The sequence below is a fragment of the Clinocottus analis genome, unplaced genomic scaffold (assembly GCF_023055335.1).
Source record: "Clinocottus analis isolate CAN_PGR_092001 unplaced genomic scaffold, fCliAna1.0.p SCAF_1, whole genome shotgun sequence".
Classification (NCBI taxonomy): Eukaryota; Metazoa; Chordata; class Actinopteri; order Perciformes; family Cottidae; genus Clinocottus; species Clinocottus analis.
This window is the reverse complement of record NW_027175820.1, coordinates 13,910,195-13,915,730: the sequence shown is the minus strand read 5'-3', so window position 1 is coordinate 13,915,730 and position 5,536 is coordinate 13,910,195.

Below are 5,536 nucleotides of genomic sequence, written 5' to 3'. Positions count from 1 at the left end.
CGACACCCAATGTCAGGTGGGATTGGCTCGAGCCAGGATAAACGGTTAAAGATAATAAATGGATTCTTGGAGGGGCAACAGACAATCATGCAGGTAGCACGTCTGGATTTATTCTATTTTAAATTTGAACTATTTTTTTGGTTTGTAAAGCACTTGTAATTTACTTTACAGTCAATTATTATTATAGAACTATAAAGGCAGTGGATGAAGTAAAAGGTAGCATTCTCCTTCTAACGTCAAACTTAAAGTGTAACTTCACCACTAAGTCTTAGCCTAAATCCACCCACTGCACAGTTTAGAAAAATGCTAATAATTGGGCATGGGAAGAGAGACTAAATCAACCCCACTTTTGTATGACAAAAGCTTCGACATAGAGTTTGTATATAACTGCTTTAGGAGCTTAAAAAATAGCGATAAGGCATGTGGCACCAAATTTGATGGATTTATTTTTTTTAAATGACAAATCAGACAATAAATACACTTTACGGTCCCTTTGCCTCACCCTCTGTAGCCGGGAGACTAATTTGCGGATAAGAGAGTGGCCGCCGATTTTGGAGACACGGCGTTGCAGCTGTAGCACCTTGAATTCAGCGCGCCACTGTCTCCTAAGCAGCAATCTGCTCTCCCCCCACGAGAGCCTGGTCCATGCTCATCTTCATGCTAGTGTTGCTCTCTATAGAGCATATTCACTCACGTGACCACAACAAGCTTTGGCGGCCATGTTGGGGTCCATGCACGGCATTGTTTTGCTGTGTTTTTTGCCGCTTTTCTTAAGAAATGACTATTATATCCTGAAGGAGACACTATTTCAGTTCAAAACGGCATGTATTGTGATTATTGTACTGTGCCTTATTGTTGGATGTGAGACTAATGATTCAGAATATGGGTTTATCAGCTTAACAAGACAGACTTGTACTTCAACTTGTCCAGCTTCTCAAATATGCATCTAACTTACTTCGGTTTAACTCGGCGTATGAGCGTTTGGACTTTTCACATGTGTTTCTGTTGATACATCGGTTTGTGGGCACGTTTCCATTGACACACTCTCATCAATAATCTCCTTTAGCTTTTTCGCTGAGCGAAAATCAATGTCTTTCACTTGCGCAAAGGAAACTGTGGATGAAAACTTGGGAAAAAGCCGTGAACTTGGCAACTCCGTCGGGCGATGTCTGCCTTTACGCTGTCATTCATTTCAAGGTAAAATAAAACACTGGCTGCATGGGAACAGCACTTAGCACGGCCAGACAAACAGTCACTGCTGGTCCCCCTGAATGAGCGCTGGAAGCGGCTTCATTCAGACACTTCATTCAGACACTCGTCCTGGATTGTAGTATATAAAGCCAGACACGGGGCGCTTAATGTTTTATTGGTGGTATTTACACAAAAAGCATAATGCAGACATAGTTGGCAATGTCCCATAGTCGATAGCAGAAATGAAAACTGTTTCACAGGAACGTGACCGGGCTATGTGATGATGGTAACTAGGAGTAACGGGACTCAAGCCGTGCCGGCTTTCCGCCGTAACTGGTTGCGAAAAAGCGAAAAACGAGTTAACCCCTGCAGACTTTTGTACGCCTTGAAACTTTCCTGTGTGTAAAAACTTGTCTCCGTTAAGCAAAATCAATAGCAAAACCCATTGACTCCCACTAGCAGCAGGCTAACTAGGTGGACCTCAAGATGGCGCGGATGAGATGATGACGTCACATGAATACGCTCTACAGCAGGCTAACTAGGTGGACCTCAAGATGGCGCGGATGAGATGATGACGTCACATGAATACGCTCTACACCATATCTAGCTAAATTTATTATTAGCTAGTTTTAATTAACCAGTGCAGCGTCAGTATGATAACATGGTATAATTGACAAGCTAAGATCAGCTAGCTAGTCAGATAATAAACACCTCTATGTATCTCTCTGAGCCTGTATGAATATAATAAGGTATGATAGAATCTAATGGGTTGTATATTAGTACACGTCACACGTCTTAAGGGGGGATTTATGCAGATTTTGATACCCAGCATGCCCCAACCCAAGCATGTTTTGGCATAAAAGCTTATAACTTTTCCCATTTTTGTGATTCTGGTTCTTGAGGTCATTACTTCCCAAAGAGGGGTGTTTCAACTCTGTAGGTTGTTGTTTCACCGTGGAGTTGAAAAAACTCGGAGCAGCTCAAAAACGCAGTGTCAGGAAATCTTGCTTAAATAATGCTAGTTGTTCATATTAATGATTAAGATGTGGTACAATTTTTATTTTATTTTTTCCCAAATGAATTCTGAAAAAATTATATAAAATAGCACAAGTATTCAAACTCATTTGGGGTTCATATCACTACTTCAACAGACCAGCTAAATCCTCAAAAGGATGCTGCCCCCTTAGTGGTCAGTTGGGGCTCAAAAGGTTTTAAGGTCCCCGTTCGACTTGCCTGTACTCTTATATTCAAACACGACTTCACATTGAAAGCATGTTATTTTCCTTAACCCAGCCTGATTTTCAAAGTCTCTTTTTTTTAATTTAAACGTAATCATCTCTGCAACCACAACGTTTATTAAGTTCATTTAAAGGGCTACAATACTGTAACCCTTGTGAGGATATACCTATGTTTTTTTTTAATTAAGTAACTGTTAAATTTAAGTACTCACCTAATTTGCTGCAGCGACTTTAACTTTTTATTAAACTTATGATAAGTACCCCTTAACAAAGTCAGTAACAAGTAACTTTTCTATTTTTGTGTCACACCTTTGTTTTGTAGTGTTTTTGGATTCCTTAAGTCCTAACCGTTCCAAAAAGGTGTGTTATTAGTATGTGGGATGTTGTTAAGGCTCTGAACCACGGAGTTGAACAAACTTGGGAACCGCTCGAGGAGCGATTTTTGGCAAATCTTGCTCAGAATCATGCTGGATGTTATATGTATATAAATCTACATGATTTTTTTTCTTAAATCTGAAAAAAATAAATAAATAAAATAACACAAGTATTAGAACTCATTTGGGGTTCATACGACTACTTGAACACGGGGAAAAGAGGTACAGACCCCATTTGGGGTTCGACAGGGTGGAAAGTAACTGAACAGTGTGCACAGAAAACACAGAGACTTTCTTATACCACCTGGAGGAGAGAATGGTTCGCAACATGGGAGGTAAACGACAGGAGTCTAGACGTCCTCCTCGTCATCTAAGGTGGCAAAAAATGTTGAAGAGAAGAACGTGCAAGAACGTACAGTGACCGCAAGCAGCACAGAGCTGGCAGTGTGGACTGTTTGAAGGCAGAGGAGTGGTCGTCCAACTGGAGGTATTTAGAGGGAGGATGTCAAAGCAGCAATACTCTTGATGCACTGAGGATGTTTCTTTCTTAAGATGTAAGCAATGATGAACAAGGAGGGGGTCTTTTCAGCAACATAAGTCCACTCAGGGCAACTTCATCCAACTATTCAAGTATTATTCAAGACTGATCACGTTATGATATTATATTAAGGAGCTTATATTTTCATGAATAGATGTCATTTTGTTTTTTAGTAAGCAGGATGTTTCAGAATCAGAAACTGTTTATTGCCAAGTGCGTTACACATACAAACAATTCTTGACATTTAGATGAATGATTGAAAAACAGTCAACGTTACTTTCTTCTCACTGCAAACATGATTTATTCTTAATTTTCACCAAGTGTTAATTATTGTAACAGTAATGATGAAAGTCCTGTTAAACGCAGAATACCTTTGAATGACCATAACTTAATACTGTAAGGTTAACTTACTTGAAAATGCTGATTATCAAACAAACTTGTTTGATTACCTTAAAGGCATTCAATTTGATTTGTAAGAATCTCAAGAAAACTCAACAATCAATCAAATGTAAACACATTGTAAATAATGAATTGTATTTCACATTATGATTTATTAATGAAGATGTTATTTTCAGAAACTCTGCTTCAGAGTACACACAAATACACACTGCTTATTTTACATGAGAATAGAACATCTGAACTCTTTGTTGTAACATGAGCATGAATTGGCATTATGTAATGGCGTAATAACAACATTAAGTGAAGTTAATATTCATCATTGATGATGATTTAAAAGTAAAATCGAAAGCCTGAAACAACAAATATTCCTTGCTTCATAATTACCATGTCATTATGTAAGGTGAACGTTCAGGTTAAAGATGAAGTTTCAATTATAGGGATTATTGTAACCAATTGGATGTGTCCCTATAATCAGCTAAACCTGACCGACAAGTCACGATCCCACCTGGACAATTGAAATAGCAACTAACTCAACAGTAATGATGGAGAAAATACTCTCTGTGACTTTTGGAAAAGGAAGCATTCATTTCTTTTTTTCTAAGATGTACGGTGGGCTATACTACAAATATATATATATATATATATATATATATATATATATATATATATATATATATATATATATATATATATATATGAGATATTTTTACTCTGCATCACACTCAGTCGTGCTCTGTGGCCTGGAGAGCAGTTGCACATCATCTGCCCTGCTCCCAGACAACAGTATTCATAGTGGGAAGCAGGCCAAACTAGTTTTCACTTATGCTCCAAGACACAGAATTGAATATCAATGTGTTGTTTTTGTGGTTGGTCATGTGTTCTGAAGCATGTGTGGTCAACCTTTAAAATTTAAAAAGAATGAATGAATGACAAAAAGAAAGTTTATTTTAATAGTAACAAGACATGCAGTAAATCAGCTCATAATAATGGATAGTATATTTACATTAAGTCTACTTATTGTTTACCGATAAAGAACTTTTCAACATTTCAGTTTGAGCGACACAATTTTAAAGTCGCAACTAGTCTAACCAATAAGTCATGTTGACATGCACGTGGTACTTCTTTATCTTTGGAGTACAACACAGACAATGTTTTGTTGATGAGAAGCCATTTGGCCTTGTTATATGAGGTCATTTGAGTAGGTTGCAACAGGATGGTTGTAAAAGGATTGTAAAATTGTACATGCCATTTTGTAATCTCGTACTTTTGTATATCAGCACATTTTTTTATAAGTAATGATTAATCCATGGAAAAAATATAGTCAACATGTTGGCAATTATGTCAGGTCAATAAAAGGGGTAGGTGTATAGGTGTATGAATATCAATAAGCATAGTGTATAGCTTCCAGTAAGTAATCATGCATTACATAGTTCCAATAAATTTGTTCCTAATGACTCCGAAATCAAGGTGAAATCCAGCCTCCCGCTGACAGTAACGTGGACAGGTAGAGTGAGCCGCGTGTCTCAGTTGGCGTCTTTCTGAACACGAGACATCTCGCGTATCATCTCCCGTTGAGTGGTTGGATCGCAACAGAGGGCGCATGTAGACCACCGGTCTGTGCATTCTTAGCTGGGGACTAATTTTCTGTCGTCCACTTGGCTCTGGGTAAACAGCACCGCCCCGATGCTTGTTTGTTTTGAAGTGTGGAGCGATCCATCGCAGAGCGCCGGGCTCGATTGACACTGTCTGCTGATCTGCTACTGCGGATTGCTCAGAATAACACGGCTGCTCGCTAA